Here is an 18,899-nt window from a genome sequence, read left to right on the forward strand (position 1 = left end):
GTTAAAAATGCTATGTGCATCATTACAACTGCCGGCAAGCATGTGAAAAAATTAGAACCCTCACACATTGAGGATGGGAATATAAAATAGTGTGGCCACTTTGAAAAACAACTGGGTAGTCCCTCGAAAGGTTAATACGGAGTGAATTTGGCTCTGCCATTCCACTCCAAGATACCTACCCAACAGAATTGAAACCTATGTCCATGCAAAACCTTGCACATGAATGTTCAAATTCCTAATAGGCAAAAAATAGAAACAACCCAAGTGTCCATCATCTGATGAATGGATACGCAAAATGTGGTCCATCCATACAATGGAAGATTATCCAGCCATTAGAAGGAATGAGGTACTGATCCATGCTCTAGCACGGATGAACTTCGAAAAACATTACAATAAGCGGAAGAAGCCAGTCATCAAAGGCCACCTTGTATAATTCCATTTATCTGAAATATCCAGAGTAGACAAATCTACAGAGAAAGAGAGCAGAGTAGTGGCCTGAGCTGGGTGAGCTACTATGGAAACAGAGTTTCTCTTGGGGCTGATGAAAATGCTCTAAAATCAGGTTTAAGGTGACGGCTGACAACTCTATAAATATGCTAAAAGCCATTTAACTGTACCCCTTAAATGGGTGAACGTTAGGGAAATTATGTATCGACAAAGCTGTGAAAAACACACAAATGCAGTATAAAAATGCCACGTGCTACCTCAGTCGGATTTTTCAGGGTATGTACTAATTCTGAGATTCCTGAAAGTCCTGCATAAAGTAATATTATAACAGTCATTATCCTAAGCATTTACTGAATGCACAATGTGGGCACAGTAGAGAACCAGATATTACATTATGCTCTCCCTTGACCTGGTTTCTTTGCCCTGAGGGGTGTGGGAGGGCAGCAGCTGTGTGTGTGTGTGTGCGTGTGTGTGTGTGTGTGTGTGTGTGTGCGCGCGAGCGCGCGCGCACATTCGCACGCCCTGGAAGGTGTGGGCTGTGTGTGGTCACAGAGCACTTCCCTCCAACCATGATGGAATCCGCTCTACTTGGCTGATTTCCATTCCTTGACCTTCCCCCGGGTCCCTCATTGGCATCGGTTGCAGGAAGACATTGGGCCTGGAGGTAGCAGGGACCAGAGCGGGACAAATATATAATTAATGGAATACTCAATTGACAAAAGAGATTCTGAAAGAGAGAAGGAAAAGAGAAGGCACAGTAAGTATCCCATAGGAATAAGTGTTCTGTGAAAGGAATAGCTGGAGATTGGAGTATGGGTACCATTTTCGAATCTTTGATACCAATATTGTCATGCTGTGTTTTTATCACCTGAACCAGCCCAGAAAGACTACTGAAATATACATACAGGCCTGGAAAGATTATGTTAATTTAATAATAACACGATTCAGGAAAAAGGCACAGGCCTAGGGTCTGGTTCATGGCAAGTGTTCAACTGACGTTAGCTATTACGGTACTCCGAAGGCAGTCTCAGATGCGTTTGAGTAACATGCCCAATCCTGCAGTCAAGGGCAGAGCCACTGATGCTTTTCCAAAGTACCCGGGAATTGCTGGTAGGAGATTTGATGGTTTAAGGTCACGGGACTAATTCCTGCCTACCCCATGTTCCTACAGTCTACAACGCCATTGAGAATAAAAAGAGAAAACCAATAAATCAAGAGGTATCACCAGGGAGTCTCTGGTGGATAATCTCCAAAGATGGCCTCCAGCAGCTCCTTCCCTCTCTGTGCCAGTCAGTATGCTGTTCCTCCCACCAAGAGATGGAGGCTATCTCCCCTCACTTTGAATCTAGGTTGGCCTAGGTCATGCTCTGACCAATTGCAAATGGCAGAAGAGAAACTGTGTCAGTTCAGGCCTCTAAAGGAAGCTAGTAACCGGACGCCTGACACAATGTACAGAGTCTGGTCTGATTACTCCGAGCCCACCATGTTGGGGGGAAGCCCAAGATAGCCTTGCAGAGAAGTGCCCACCCATTCCAGCTAAGAAGCCAGCAGGCATGCGAGGGAACAGGTCAAATTGGATATTTCAGTCCAAACATACATCGTGAGGAACAGAAGATCTGCCCAGCTAAGCCGCGTCAAAAAATTTACAGCTGCCACGTAGTCAATGTGAGTTAACAGACAGGAGCTGGAGTTAAACAGGGAGGGTTGGTTTCTTTCGACACCCGCCTATTAACTTTCCAACAAAAGGCAAATGAGGAGTATAATTATCAGCACATGGACAGTAACTATCCTTTTTAAAAAAAATTTTTTTACGTTTATTTATTTTTGAGAGACAGAGAGCACGCGGTGGGGAGGGGCAGAGAGAGAGGGAGACACAGAATCCGAAGCAGGCTCCAGGCTCTGAGCCGTCAGCACAGGGCCCGACGTGGGGCTCAAACCTGCGAACCGTGACATGATGACCTGAGCCGAAGTCGGACGCTTAACCGACTGAGCCACCCAGGTGCCCCGGGACAGCAGCTAGCTTGAGGCTTAGAAGACATGGCCTCCATGCTTTGGCCGACCAGAATACACATAGGCAAACCCCTGAGAACCTGAGAGAACGTCGTCCTTCTTGAGTTTGCAAGTGGGTAATCAAACCACAATTACGGAGCCAGCAAGTGGCAGAAGGCGGGAAGGCAACTCTCTCAGCAATGCAGACGTGTGGGAGACAAAGGACCCTGCAAACAGAGCAAGGGGCCAGGCACAGGAGGTAGGGGAATGGGGTAAAAGCCATGGCTGTGGCCTGACTGCCTTCATGCGTCTCAGATCTTGTGCAGGGAGTCCGAGAGAGGCCTGAAGATGAAGGTTCCGGAGCCATCTGGCAGTGCCCCGCCTTGGTTCATGGACTAGCCTTAGCTCGCCTCTTGGGCTGGCAACTACTTGACTTTGAAATGGTACCTGTTCCCGAATCTTCATATACATTCTAGGCATAGGCTTCTCAAGAAATCAAGCGAGACTCTGCAACATTAAGCAGGGAACGCTGGTAGATCACATTTTCCCAAACAGTGAAGAATCACAGGCCCTCACAGCAACCATCAGCTCTGAAGAAGACTGGAAAAGTAACGTCTGCACAGCGAAAACCATGCAGATGCCAAGATCTATGTGTGGCTCCGGATCACGCCACAGAAGCACTAGGTCACAAGGAGGAGACTAGAATCCCAGCTCCCCTAATTCTAGGCCAAATGTTCTTTCCACTACATTTACTTTTAATGTTAAACAGCAAAGGGTGTTTTTGTTATAGCCAGATGCCAAAGAAGCAATTAACAATTGGGGTTTTTCTGGCAACAGTGGGTTGATGTTTTTGCAAGTCTGGTGTCATATCTACAGCTGCTGATTTCATCTAGTAAATCTTATACGTGGCCTATAATTAGGGATTCACTTTCAAAGAGAGGGAGGGAGGTAAGAGAGAGGATTTACCAGAGGACTCCTTTAATCAAAACTCGAGATCTGGGGCGCCTGGGTGGCTCAGTCGGTTGAGCGTCCGATTTCGGCGCAGGTCATGATCTCGCGGTTTGTGGGGTCGAGCCCGACATCGGGCTCTGTGCTGACAGCTCAGGGCCTGGATCGTGCTTCGGATTCTGTGCCTCCCTCTTTCACTGCCTCTCCCCCCCACCCCCCCCCCGCCCCTCACATTCTGTCTCTCTCTCCTTCAAAAATAAATAAACATTAAAAACATTTTTTTTAAACCCCTCAAGATCACAAATGAACGTCCAGCTGAATGTCTTTAAGTGAGGATGGAAAAAAAAAAATCAAACCACCGGGTCTTATCTGAAATATTCTGGTCACTGCAAACCTTTCTCCTTGGTCATGTTCTCCCCCTCCCCCACCCTTGCCCATGCACCCCCTAATATCCATTCCACTTGAAATCATCTTCAGTTTCATTTTCTCACTTGAGTTTGTGAACATAAATGACAAATCGCCCCATTCACACATCAGTTGACCTTTCTTCTAACCTTTTAAATTTTTTAAATTTCTGGTTTGTGTTTCTATAGCTTCTGTACTATTTTGGTCCTGACTCAAAAAAACTCTGATAGGATTCACTCATTCTTTATAAGACTTGGATTATTTTTAGGTTTTAAACTTTCATTTCTAGGTTTCTTTATTTTCAAATGAAGTTTGTAAAAGCTCCACCTTCATTTCCAATATTATGAATTCCACACTTTCCCACTTTGGCTTTTTTTATTTAAATTTTTTTTTCAACGTTTATTTATTTTTGGGACAGAGAGAGACAGAGCATGAACGGGGGAGGGGCAGAGAGGGAGGGAGACACGAACTTTGGCTTTTTTTAAATGAGGACATCAATCACATGGGATTAGGGTCCACTCAACCTCATTTTAACTTGATTCCTTCTGTAAAGATGCTATTTCTGGGGCGCCTGGGTGGCTCAGTCAGTTAAGTGTCTGACTCTGGCTCAGGCCATGATCTCGTGGTTGGCGGGTTTGAGCCCCACGTCAGGCTCTGTGCTATCAGTGCAGAACCTGCTTTGGGTCTTCTGTTCCCCTCTCTCTGCCCCTCCCCCACTTGGGTGCTCTCTCTTTCTCTCCCCAAAATAAAAAAACATAAAAAAAAAAAAAAAAAAAAGGATGCTATTTCCAAATAAGCTCACATTCTCAGGTGCCAGGGGGTTAAGGGCTTCAACATCTCTCTTCTGGGGGACACAACCCAGCCCACACCAGTGGGTCATAATTTTCACAAGGCAAATCTTACAGGGTCCCCTGTAACTAGCTCTCGCGTAGCATGCCCACTCACTGGGTCACGGAACAATGAACCTCGCACCCTGGCTGCGGGTGGATGCACAGGCTGCCGGGGAAGCAGTGCTCTTGCCTCCAGACTGCTTGATGTACGGCTCCTGGAGCCCAGCAGCTGGCTGGCGGGCTGGGATCATGTCAGGCTGCAAGCTCCTCTGGCTGGGGGCTTCTAAATTCATCTCGGACGAGAGCTCTGGCTCCGGAGTCTGCTGGTACTCCCCAGGCTTGGCACATGGCAGATCGGGCCCTCATAGTGAGTTACAGCCCATCTGTGTGGAGGGAGGTAATCTCCCAAGCCAGACGGACCAAACTGGTGAAGGGAAGGAAAAATTCTTCCTCTGCCTTTCAAGGTCTTCCAGTTGGACTAAGAATTCAATTTACATGAGACAGATTAACAGGAGGAAAAAACCCAAAGTTTTATCATGTGCGCACAGAGGGCCAATAAGGAAATTGAGGCCTGAAGAAATTACCAAGATATATATATATATACATATATACATATATATATACACATATATATATACACATATATATATACATGTATATATACACATGTATATATATATGTGTATATATATATATGTGTATATATATATACTTTTTTTTTCCCAATGTTTATTTATTTTTGAGAAAGAGAGACAGTGTGAGCAGGGGAGGGGCAGAGAAAGGGAGACACAGAATCTGAAGCAGGCTCCAGGCTCGGAGCGGTCATCACAGAGCCCAATGCAGGGCTTGAACTCACGGACCGCAAGACCATGACCTAAGCCAAAGTCAGACACTTAACTGAGCCACCCAGGCGCCCCTGTTTTCATAAATTTTACACAAAGAGAATAAATCTCTGAGGGACTGACAGGACAGAGAAAACTTTGGGAGCTTCAGTTAGGAAGATATTCTAAACAGAATTTGGGCTGGGGTAGTAAATACACAAAAACGTAACAAGGGTTGTTTACACAGCCTTCTGCACCCTGAATTTCCCACCTCTGGTGATAAGGAGGTCTCTCTACTTCCTGATGAGGCTACCTTTCACAAGGGAGATTGATTTCCTGCATTCGGGGGACAGAGAAGGGTCTGAGTGTCCTCCTTTTTTTTTTTTTTAAAGATTTTATTTTTTTTTCAAGTAATCTCCACACCCAATGCAAGGCTTGAACTCACACCCCTGAGATCAAGCGTTGCATGCTCTACCAACGGACTCAGCCAGGTGTCCTGGAGTGTCCTTCTTGCACAGCCAATCTCTTAAGTAACTTTTATTTAAAATAACCAAATGCCAAATTGGCACATTTGGAACAGCCTGCCCTTGGCCTCCACATTGGCCACCCCTTCCATGCAGGCACATCTTCTTTAGAAGGCTTCCTCTCCCTGGAGTCAGTCACACCTCCAGGCTTCATCCATCTTGCACTTGGACAAAGCAGAACAAAGGCGAAGCCGAGGGCCTCTTCATTAGTGCAGTCCTTTCGAGACTGTGTCTCTTTGTTTGTTAGAATCAGTTTCACATCCGGGAGGTGCAAGGAGGAGCCCCCAGGAGGTCCTGGCCTGGCTGGGGCTCAGCTAGCATCTCAGAGGCAATATTATCAGTCTACATTCACTGAGATTTAAAGTCTCCATGATTAATTATGCTTTCAATGTGAACCACAAAGGACTAAATCCAACGGGGGCTTGCCCTGTTAATTGAAATTAGAAGTTTTTGATAAATGTTAAATGAAATAGGGCTAAGCAGTAACGGGGTAGGAATTGTTACATTATGTAACTACAACGCTCAGTCCTAAAATAGGGATGAACTAACAACACTTATCGGACTTTTTTCCCCTGCATTTTTGGAGTCTTGAAGACTCCAAAGTGATGGATATATCCTCATTCCCCATCAATGAATGGCATTTCAACCAGGTAAAATTCGGCTCTGAATTTGGACTCAGATTCATTGAACTTGAATCCTAAAAGGAATGCACATAAAAAATTAAGGAGCTTTCAAAGCAGCTAGTCACAACAGACCACATATTAAAGGATCCCATTCAGATGAAGTATCTCGAACAGGGAAATCTACAGAGACAAAAAGATTAGGGGCTTCCTAGGGCTGGGGTGGGATCGGGGGTAAAAAAGCCGGGTGTGTGTGTGTGTGGGGGGGTGATAGTTAAAGCATGCAGGGTTTCTTTTTCAGGTGATGAACATGTCCTAAATTTGATTGTGATGACGGCTGCCCATATCTGTGAATACACTGAAATCCATCAAATTTGCCACTTGAAATGGGTCATTGTATGGTATGTGAACTCTTTCTCAATAAAGCTGTTGAAATAAGCAAAACAAAACTAAGGAGCTTTCACAGTGTGTTTGAGAAGTGACCTAAAACTTTACTTAAAAGGTCAACTGCTGTGCATCAGCTTAAAAAAAAAAAAAAAAAACCAAACAACAACCCTAAATGCAAATTGCAGCCACAAGCAGCCAATTCTTGCTTTGTTAGCAGTTAATACCTAAAGTGCTATTTTTAAAGCATTTGCTCTTGGCACTCGAGTATACCACAAACGCTGAGTGATTTGTGCTATTCCTCTGCAAAGCGACTCTCTTAAAGGAGCTTGACTTATAAAGTGCTACTGACACGCAGAAAGGCAGAGAAAAGGGGGGATGTGGTGGGGAGGCGTTTTGGTGTGTGTTCTGAGCCCTTCTCAGTTATAATTCAGTGCCAGAAAAACTCAAAACTTCTCTACTGGAGGAGGGAGCATGAGAATGGAAAATATGAGCACAAACCACAAAATAATTTAATAGTCGGTGGTCTCCAGCTGGAAGGGTAACCACTGTTGATGCCTGTTAGGACCAAGGGAGAAGATTAAGTCCAAAGAAAATCCTCAGAGGTGATCAGAAGAAAGAGAGGTTGGAAGGAAAAATAACCACGCTAGCTAATGTTTATTAGATGCTTCCTGTGCACCAACAGCCAGGGTCAAGCACTTTATAGATACACTTTTCCTTTTCATCTTTATATAATAAGAGACCTATTTTGAGGTGACTTAGGGTGAGGTCCCCAGATGGCCTCAGAATGGAGCTAGTTACAGAAAGCTCTCGTGCTGAGGGTGGAAACCCTCAGCCCCACCCACTGACCTTTGGGGAGGGAGAAAGGGGGGCTGGAGATTGAACTAGAAAAACTCTTGACAAGATCGGGAGAGCTCCCTGTGGACACAGGGATGCGCTGGGGGGTGTGGCATGCCCAGAGAGCGCAGGGAAACTCTGCACCTCCCCCCACCCATACCTCGGCCTGTGCCTCTTTTCCATTTGGTTGTTCCTGAGCTGTATACCCTTTGTAATAAACTAGTAAACATAAGTAAAGTGTTTTCCCGAGTTCTGCGAGCCTTCCTAGCAAATTTTCCAACCAGAGGAGGAGGCTGTGGGAAGCCCTGACTTGTATGGGTGGTCCCGGACTTGTGACGGGCGTCTACAGTGGGAGCGGCCTTGGGGGACCGAGCCCTTGAACTTGTGGGGTCTGACGCCAACTCCAGGTAATGTCAGAACTGAACTGAATTGTTGGACACCAGGTCAGTGGGGCAGAACTGGAGCAACAGTTGGTCTCGGGGCAAATATACCAGAATTCTCCAGACAAATCTCTAAAACAGTACATGATAATCTTCATTTTGCATGAGGACCAAGGGAATGTCTGCATCCTACTCCCAGACGGACTCGCCCACATTTCCACCCCAGCTCCCACCATGGGCTCCTTCCAAAAGCCCCCTCCTTCAGAAATCTCCAGATGGGCAGTAGGCATCAATGTCCATGTTCCCCTACAAACTTCTGGGGCCACTTTTCAGTCTCGCCCCTGTCCCATAGGGTGGCAGTGCTACGGCTGGACCTGGAGGTTTGCAGCTTGGCAAAGAGTCAGCTTTTTTGCAGATGTCCCAATTTCTGTAATTAATGCCCTCCGAACACTCCCTTCACAAGGCTTTGGGGTTAGGCAAGAAGTGTACCCCCAATGAACTCTCCTCCCCCCTCTCCAAATACAGACTAGAAGCGGGGCAGGGGGGCAGGGGAGTGGGGTGGGAAGACGGATGGCCCGGCCATGATGAGAGGGCCAGCTGGGCCACCTCAGTCCCAGCCCTGGGGAGAACCTGGCCTGGGTGATTAGCACCTGCCCGTGGAATGTGGAGTCATAACCCCTTTGTCCCCAGCTTTGGGCCTGGCTCCCATTTCTAGAGCAACCAGAGACGGCTCCCTAAAATCCTGTTATATAACACTAACCTGTTCCTTTCAGCACTAACACATATGACTTTATATTTTTAAGATCACCTTATCAAAACCAGTACGGTCACTCAAGGGCACATTGCAAAGAACCCCCGTCTTACTGTGTGTGACGGTGAGGCCAGGCACCAGCTCTCCTAAGAGCCCATGAGGCAAGCTCCGCTCAAAAAGGAGGGTGGTTCAGACGTGGCTCGGTTTGCAGCCTTTGAACTGGGATTGCTTGCTGTGGACTGTCCCTGCTCACTCCGCTTTTAGCAGTGCTGTTTGGACACAGGCTATGACGCATGAGGAGCCTTGATCCATACAGAGGACATACAAATTTGGCCCTTAGATAGCTTGATAAATCAAAAGCTTGTAATAGACTAACAAATATTCTTGATGAGTTGCAACATGGCAACAGCAATCAGCACTGGATTAACTGTCCCTAAATCGAGCTTGCCTTTCATGTACTGTATTATTTTGGGAAACCTGGACCTCCAACTTGAAGAGAAACCAGGATAGAGATGTTCACTCAGCCAATCAATCTGTAATTTGAAGGCAATACAGGATTTCCATTTTTAAACCTGGAGGAGATTTCAGACATATTTTAACTTTAGGACCCATTTCATTTTTCCAAATATAATATTATTGGGAATCCCAATACATTTATAAGGCAGGTGAAAGTGACAAGTGGAGTCCTAGGGCTATTTCAACCTTTATTGTTTGACACAATGCGTTGCATTATTTACTGGGCCCGGAAGCACCCCTGAGGGGCGCAAGGTTCTGTGGAACCGAACTAAGGAGGCAACAGAAAAGGCTTTGGAACGAGACACGCCTGGGTTCGAATTTCTGTTCTAGCAACGACTACCTGCGTGAACCTGGGCAGGTTTTATTTAACTTCAAGACTGTTGGGGTGCCTGGGTGGCTCAAGTCAGTTAAGTGTCCAACTTTGGCTCAAGTCATGATCTCATGGCTTGCGAGTTTGAGCCCCGCCTCGGGCTCTGTGCTGACACCTCAGAGCCTGGAGCTGTTTCAGATTCTGTGTCTCCCTTTCTGCCCCTCCCCTGTTCACCCTCTGCACTCTGTCTCTCTCTCTCTCTCTCAAAAATTAATAAACATTAAAGAAAACAAAAAAACAAAAACTTCAAGACTGTTGTGGGGATGATAGGGTGAGAAAAGGAATGTTTTCCAAACTGGGGTCTGGAGAGATCTCTTTAGGGGCTAGGACATTTTTTTTTTTCTTTAATGAGTCCCTGCATTACCTAGTTATAGGAAGGCCAGTTTTTATTTTTTCCAGTCTATGTTTGTTTTGTCCAATCCACTATTTTCTAGAATATTCACAAAGAGGAAAATTTCCCCCAAAGATGTAAAATGGAGTGCTAGCAGATCAATAAACCTAAGGGGAGTTAAAAAGACCCTTTCTCTTACCCTGTCTTTCCCCCAAATCCTCCATTCATATGATCAGCGAGACTCGGGGTTAATGAGGTACATTTAGAGAGGAAACCAATTGAGTGTTCTTCAAAGACAGACAACGGTTGTACCTCCAGCTTTAACCGAAGGAACCAGCTTGGTGTGGGGGAAGCTCAGTCTTTAAGCCTGGACGATTCGGGGTCTAAATCGAGGTTTTGGAAACTTCCAGCAAGTTATTTAAGATTCTCTGAGCCTCGGTTTCCTTCTTTATAAAATGGAGGCAGTATCTATTCTATTGGATTGTCAGGCTTAAGTGCTATAACTGAATAAAAACAACTTAGCCATGACTTTTATTTTTCTCAAAAGTTAGTTCTTGGCCCTCTAGGTCTGGGTCTAGCACTTCTGTGAGAAATCTGCTGAAACTTCTAAGGCCCAAATTAATGAGCTGGTAATTGTAGGTCTTTCTCTGGGCCCCTTAAGACGGAGACAGGCAACTTAATAACACCTATTCTTTCCTGGATATTTTTGGAGCAGAAGCTGAACAGTTGTACTTGGAGTCTGAATAAAGAGAAGAAGTGGAGGAGAGAATCACAGGGTCATGTCTTGTCTCTCAAGGGGAAAAATATGACCTCCGTCATTAGCCTTGTAGCCACAGATTCTTGGAGAGCCAACTGGGAAAAGGCCGGGACGAGACTGGGCCAGAGGACCTGCTGGACACGGATGAGTCTTGGAGAGAGGAAATTAACTTAGATGAGGGTCAATCTGAAGCCAGTCCCCAGCTCAGAAACCATTTAGGAAGGAACCTGCACAAATGTATATTATAATTAACACCATTGGCTGGCAAGGACAACGCTGATGTGACTCCCCAGATGGTATCAGATTCTCAACAGACGGAGTGATATTCAAAGGCATTGACCCCTCCCCTTAGTAGGGAAATAGGCAGTTTTCCAGGCTTAGGTTGCTATTACCTTCTCCCTCCACAAAATTAAATAACAATAAGTTGGCATAAAAACTTGAACACAGAAAATAAATAATAAAAAAAACCCAAAAGCTCGAATCCAGAAAATGGAGCTCTCTTAGGCAGAGCTGCCTTACCTTGAATAGATCATAGACGTGGAAAGATACTCTTTCTCTTGGCCACCGGCTAATAACACTAGGCCATCTGACCCCGCGAGGCTGGTCAGCTCTCACCGGGAGGTCCTCCCTGATATGCCAGTCAAAAAACTACTCTCCACATGTATCACGGCAGGCAAAAGTTGGGAAGGTCTGCTCTGAGGCTATTCCCCCAAACCCGGTGTAATTTTATGTAGATCCTTGGGTCCTGTCTTACTGCGTCTCGTTTGGTAAGTCTAGGGTAGGGTCCAGATATCCGCTTTTTTTTTTTTTTTTTTAAAGGTGCCAAGGTGATTCTGACCTGATTTGGGAGCTCTGCTCTAAGGGCTAAGAAATTCTGATGCTTTAATTTAATAAAACTAAAAACAGCAGAGGCTGATGTAGCTGGTCCAAGTCCTGAGCAAGTTGTGGATTTAATGCCTGTTTTCTTAAACAGGTTCTCCATGGGACAGAATTTTTTTAAAATTTTTAACATTTATTCTTTTTTTTTTTTTTTTTTTTTTTGAGAGAGAGAGAGAGAGAGAGAGAGAGAGAGAGAGACAGACCGTGAGCAGGGGAGGGGCAGAGACAGAGAAGGAGACACAGAATCCGAAGCAGGCTCCAGGCTCTGAGCTGTCAACACAGAGCCAGACGCGGGGCTCGAACTCACAAACCGTGAGATCATGACCTGAGCTGAAGTTGGATGCATAACCGACTGAGCCACCCAGGGGTCCCTCCATGGGACAGAATTGAAAAGCTCGGTTGCATCTATTCACTTTTGGCTCCTTCTTTCTTCTTTTAAAGTCTTAAAAGTTATTCTTCTAAAATACGCCTGGTAAGGACGTCGGACAGTGACAGAATGCCCCAAACTGCCTTGGGCACCACCCTCTTGGACTCCGGTGCCACAGACAGCTCGAAGTTAGCACGACAGACGGTAAGGGTAACTGCTAAGGTTTCCTAGAGGTGAAGTGTCAGAGACACGCGTCACTCTGGATTCAGGTGAAATAACAGCAGAAGAAATAACATAGTTTTTAAAAAGTCTCAGCAATAAAAAAATGGCTGTAGTTTCCGAAGGAGCTCGCTGTACCCGCAGAGGATTCTGTGATCTTGAGAACTAGAGGGATTGGAACCAACCCTCCTCTGTTTCTCTTCTCCATTCAGTCATGCCAACAGGTAAAACGCGATATGCAAACTCCCAGAGCACCATTCACGGCAGCCGCTTTCCGAAGACACGTGGTTTCTACTGAGGAACCATCCCAGCAACACATCTGTAGATCTCAATGCCGGAGCCCAAGCAGGGGGAGGGGACATTTATTAAATGCTTACTATGAACCAGAGACTATGCTAGTCATTTTGTTTGTTTGTTTATGTTTATCTTATTTTTGAGAGAGAGAGTACAGAAGGGGCAGAGAGAGAGGGGAGACACAGAATCCGAAGCAGGCTCCAGGCTCTGAGCTGTCAGCACAGAGCCCAACACGGGGCTCGAACTTACGAACCGCGAGATCATGACCTGAGCTGAAGTTGGAGGCTCAACTTGAGCCACCCAGGCGCTCCTGTCCTAGTCATTTTAGTGTCGTGCCTTTCACGTCATATCATCCCCATCCCATCCTGCCATCTCTCCATCCACTCATTTGAAGATACAGTAATTGGTGGCCATGCTGCACAGCACAATGACTGTAATCACTTGGGAGGCGACTGGGAGCCAGGGTCCCTTATTACCTTGGGGTTGAGTCATTTTCACACGGAAAGAATGGGTGGGAATCCCCACCCGTAGGCTCTAGAGGTTATCTTTTGCATAGATCCCTCTACAACAAGCCTAATTGTTTCTCCTTTTATGGATGTTTTGCTTGGATGAGTCCTTCCTTTTGGGGCATGGAGCCATTTCCCAAGGACTTTTTCTTTTATAAAGTAGGCTTCATGCCCAGCTTGGAGCCCAAGGAGGGGCTTGAACTCCAAGGCCCTGAGATCAAGACCTGAGCTGAGATCAAGAGTCGGAGGCTTATCCGACTGAGCCACCCAGGCATCCGAGCCCCAAGGACTTTTTCTATTCAGTCGGTGATCCAATGCCACAATCAGCAACTCCACTCCCGGCAGAGGCTTAGAATCTCTGGTTCCGAGCTGTTATTTGGGAATTCATTTGCCTCAATTTTGTTTGACCTACTTGGTCTGGCCTTTCACTACCTGATCCAATTGGTAAGATTTGATCCTCTGAGCACTGAGCTCTGGGGGACCTCGTTCGTGCAAATTGCTGCAGCAGTTAAAAATTTTTTTTTCCTTGGGGCGCCTGGGTGGCTCAGTTGGTTAAGCGTCCGACTTCGGCTCAGGTCATGATCTCACTGTGAGTTCGAGCCCCGCGTCGGGCTCTGTGCTGACAGCTCAGAGCCTGGAGCCCGTTTCAGATTCTGTGTCTCCCTCTCTCTGCCCCTCCCCTGTTCATTCTCTGTCTCTCTCTGTCTCAGAAATAAATAAACATTAAAAAAAAATTAAAAAAATTTTTTTTTCCTTTGAAAAATAAAAAAATGAAAACCTTTTCCCGAGGCTGGAGTTGGGCACCACTGTTTTCCTAGTAAAATTGGCTTTGCTTAAAACAGTGCAGTAGTTAGTTCCGCATAATCAGGCCAAAAGAACAGAGGTGCTTTTAAGAATCAGCACGAGGTACGGTACTTTGTCAAGACTTGGTGACCTAGCTTTCTTTTGTTTGGAAGAAATGAGATCCCAAAGAGATTACCTATTTGTTCCTAGGGAAGGGAGCTCCTGATTATTGGTCTAAAAATGTGGTAGCCAGGGTTGCTGAGGGCTGGACTGCTGTTCAATGCCTTTTCACTTCTAAAAGTTCCTGTTCATTAACAAAATATTATTGCTGTTGAAACGGCTGAAGCCCACTTGTTCGTGGAAGGGATGGCGGAAGGAGAGAAACAGGCTGGTGGAATTGGAGAATCACCAACCTGCTGGCATCCAGAAGCCCGGCCTCACCATCCCCTGGAGGAGTTAGACTCTCAGGAGAGGTCACAAATGGACTCCCGCTGCATGGTGGCTGGTGACCCCTGCTTTGAAGGCCCTCTGCTACTTGCAGAATAAAATCCAAATTCCTTAGCTTGGCATTCAAGGCTCTTCTTCCCTTCTGACTCAGTCAGTTATTCACTGACCCTTGAAGAGGCACGGGGATTATTACTGCCTCTGCCCTCAATACACTGTTCTTCAACCTTACTCATCTTCGAAACTCAGTTTGCTCCCACACACGTGTGGATCAGAAGGTAATTTTTAAAAATATTTTTTAATGTTTATGTATCTTCGAGAGACAGAGACACAGAGCTTGAGTGGGGGAGGGGCAGAGAGAGACAGGGAGACACAGAATCTGAAGCAGGCTCCAGGCTCTGGGCTGATGTAGGTCTCAAACTCACGAACCATGAGATCACGACCTGAGCTGAAGTCGGGACGCTTACCTGACTGAGCCACCCAGGCACCCTTCTATTTTTTTTATTTGAGAGTGAGAGAGACAAAGAGAGAGAGAGAAAGCAAGCGGGAGAGAGGGGCAGAGGGAAAGAGAGAATCTTAAGCAGGCTCTATGTCTAGGGCAGAGCCCAATGCAGGGCTCGATCCCATGACCCTGGGATCGTGACCTGAGCCGAAATCGAGAGTCAGACGCTCCACTGACTGAGCGAGCCACCCAGGTGCCCCATAATCTGCGGCAACATTATTAGAACAACACGGAAAAGATAGCACGTGAGATGCTTCCTACAGTACTATCCCTGCAAGAGAATGGAAAGCCCTCTCAAATGTCCAGCAAACGACGAATGGCACGAGAACAGAGGAACCACACACTGGCACATCATACAACCCTTACAAAACCTGCTAGGGACACGTGCGCTGCCACAAACAGGCGGCAAGCTTATATTGTTCGTGAAAACGTACACGTTGCAAACGGTTCAGTGTGCTGTCGTTGCACAGGGTGGGCTTATATTTATAAAATAACGTCACTTATGCATTATGGTTAAGTATACACATCAGAAACACTGACTTTAACTACAGCTATCTCTGGGACGAGACATCACAGGACATTTGTCTTTTCGATGTTATATATTCCTATGCCGGTTTTTTTGCTTTTGTTGGTGGTCGTTGTCGTTGTTGTTTACAAGGACCACATCTTACTTTGTGAACAAAGAGGAAAGAACATCATTTTTGAAAGGTCCCGCTCAGATCCCACCATTCCTCTAAAGCCTGTCTTGATCGCTTCTGTTTAGAGAGCTGCCCCCTCCTTGAAATCCTGCAGTGATGACGGAACAGAGTTTCAGGGGAGTAAACCTCAGCTGCGAAGCCTCCTGGTCCGCTGCCTCCTGCTGTTCCTTACTTAGCCTTTTATGTTGTGATACCTGGATTACAGGCTTCTTAAAAGTGAGGGTGTCCCACTTTTTCCCTTTATATCTGCTGCTCTGGCCGCTTCCAGAACTCCTCCCCCACCACCCCCCGCTCCAAGTCCTTCCCTCTCTAAAGCATTGGCCTCATGGAGACCCTGCCACCGAGGAGGGCTCCGGGTCCTGCGACCCGGCAGCTGATGTTAGCGTCTGGTCACCAGGGAGCACTTTGGTGGCAGAGGGTGTCCCCTCCTCTCCACGATACGGTCAGTCCAACTACCCAGAAGCACCTGGCCCCAGTGAGTTGGAACCCATCACAAAACAGTTGCGTTACTCTCAGAAACAGACAGACGGAGGGAAAGGGGGGGAAAGATGACGTCACGTACCCGGTGTGAGGCAGCTGTGTTAAGCCTGGCCATGTGGAGACAAGTGAAAATTTTTACCACCCTAAATCGCCAACATGAGGACCAAAATGAGAAGATTTTAATCTGAGGGAGCCGAGCAGTTCGGACGAAGCACTTTGTACGGAAGGGTAGAGCGAAGCGTGACAATATTTACTCATTTGGTCTCTCGGTTCCCTTTCCGCGGCCCGTCGGACTTAGCAAACAGCATTTAATCTCTCACCCTGGGCGGTTATTGGAAGAGTTAGATGTTTCTCTCTTTGTTCTGTCCTTTTCCCTTAAGAGAGAATTCAACGGGTGTTTAGATCGGTGTGACCAATGAACGGGCTACCGGTCCAAGAAGATTCTAGAATCCAGGGGCTTACAGACTGAGTTCAAAGGAGTCCCCTTAGGCATCCAGCTCAAGGGGAATGCGCTCAAATTCTGCCTAAAACCTCCCTGGTACTGTCCTAATTCTATTACACCACTTCAGGAGTTCATGCTTTTGGGCAGCATTACTCACATGAGCCCTTCCCAGCACCCAAGTTCCAAACATTGTAAATTTCTCCATTAAAATTATTATGCTCTAGGGGCGCCTGGGTGGCTCAGTCAGTTAAGCGTCCAACTGCAGCTCAGGTCATGATTTTGTACTTCGTGAGTTTGAGCCCCGCGTCGGGCTCTGTGCTGACAGCTCAGAGCCTGGAGCCTGCTTCGGATTCTGTGTCTCCCTCTCTCTCTCTCTGCCCCCTCCCACTCACACTCTGTCTCTCTCAAAAATAAACATTTTTTAAAAAATTAAAAAAAAACAAACTATTATGCTCTAGCGGCACCTGGGTGGCTTAGTCAGTTAAGTGTCCAGCTTCAGCTTAGGTCATGATCTCACGATTTGCGGTTTCGAGCCCCCATCAGGCTCCCCACTGGCTCCCGCCCCAGATTCTTGCTCTCTCCTCTCTCTCTGCTCGTCCTCTGCTCGTGCTCTCTCTCAAAATTAAAAAAAAAATTTTTTTTTTAATTATTATGCTCTCTTTATCACTGGTAAGATGGGGACTTCTTTTACATCCCTGTAAATAAAGGGAAAGAGGAATTTCTGTCATTAAAAAAATTTTTTTTATTTTTTATTTAAAAAATATTTTTAACGTTTATTTATTTTTTGAGAGACACAGAGCATTAGCAGGGGAGGGGCAGAGAGAGAGGGAGTCACAGGCTCTAAAGTGGGCTCCAGGCTCCGAGCTGTCAGCAAAGAACCCAAAATGAGCCTGGAACTCATGAATTGTGAGATCACGATCTGAGCCAAAGTCAGACACTCAACTGACTGAGCCACCCAGGCGCCCCAGAATTTCTGTCATTTAAAAAAAAAAGATCAAGTTCAAAGGCAGAGACTAGACACAGTCATGGCCTCTGTAGCCTCAGTGCCCAGCACAGAGCCTGGCACACAGTAGGCCCTTAGTGAATGCAAACTAAAAAAATTCACTAAGGAGTCTTGCTACTAGGAGCACCTGGGTGGCTCAGCTGGTTAAGTTTAAGTTTCTAACTCTTTTTTTTTAATGTTTATTTATTTTTGAGAGGGAGAAACAGAGCGTGAGTGGGGGAGGGGCAGAGAGAGAGAGAGAGAGAGAGAGAGAGACAGAATCCGCAACAGGCTCCAGGCTCCGAGCTGTCAGCACAGAGCCCAACGAACCCATGAACCGTGAGATCATGACCTGAGCCGAAGTCGGACACTTAACCAATTGAACCACCCAGGCGACCCTAGGTGTCTGACTCTTGATCTCAGCTCAGGTCTTGATCTCAGGGTCATGAATTCAAGCTCTGTGTTGGGCTCTATGCTGGGTGTGGAGCCTACTTAAGAAAGAAAGAGAGAGAGAGAGAGAGAGAAAGAGAAAGAGAAGAAAAGAAAAGAAAAGAAAAGAAAAGAAAAGAAAAGAAAAGAAAAGAAAAGGAAAAGGAAGAATGAAAGGAAGAAAGAAAGAAAGAAAGAAAGAAAGAAAGAAAGAAAGAAAGAAAGGAAGGAAGGAAGGAAGGAAGGAAGGAAGGAAGGAAGGAAGGAAGAAAGAAAAAGAGTCTTGCTACTACTGCTTTTACTAAATTTCCTTTCCTTGGATTGGTCTACAACACGGTTTCTCGACTTAGCCACTCCCGGTGTTTGGGGACATCCTGTGCATTTGTAGGACGTTTAACAGCGTATCTGGCCTTTCCACCCACTAGACGCCATAAGGACCCTACCCCCCGCAAGTGGTGACAATCAAAAATATCTCCAGACAGTGGCAGATGTCCCCTGACAGGAAAAATTGCCCCTCTGTGTGAGACAATGGTCTAGAGGCTCCCCTCTTTGCTTTACATAAATCAGTGAAGATTAAAAACAACAAGTAAAAACAAAGCACAAAAAAGTCCTCTATGTATAAACTTAGCTCCAGCAGGTAATTACGTTCCCTGCTCCTTTCTACACAAGGCATGTCTGAACATTTAGAAGCATATGCCCATATGCCACCCCCCCCCCAACATTTGTGTCCCTGGTGGAGAGCTGTGGGGGGGCAGCACCCTGGAGGCCAACACAGACATCACCGTCTCTGGTCAATCAAGGACACAGAGCGCGGAATCTACCTTAAGCCAACACCAACGGCCTCCGAGCTAGAGCTCTCTACGCTAGACTCTGGGAATTGGCCGGGCCGGACCAGTCCCGTAGGCTGGGTGTTGAGATGAGTTCCTGCGCCCCCAAACTGCCAACTCAGCTTTGCAGGCCCGGG

The 18,899-nt window shown here is 46.4% G+C and overlaps 1 protein-coding gene across 8 annotated transcripts in view; it reads right to left on the minus strand.

Moving 5' to 3' along the window:
• The window catches only part of PITPNC1 (phosphatidylinositol transfer protein cytoplasmic 1), a 267,242-nt gene that overhangs the window by 25,984 nt on the left and 222,359 nt on the right, over nucleotides 1-18,899 (minus strand). The gene's annotated exons all lie outside the window — the stretch shown is intronic.

Source organism: Acinonyx jubatus, chromosome E1, assembly GCF_027475565.1.
Source record: "Acinonyx jubatus isolate Ajub_Pintada_27869175 chromosome E1, VMU_Ajub_asm_v1.0, whole genome shotgun sequence".
NCBI lineage: Eukaryota > Metazoa > Chordata > Mammalia > Carnivora > Felidae > Acinonyx > Acinonyx jubatus.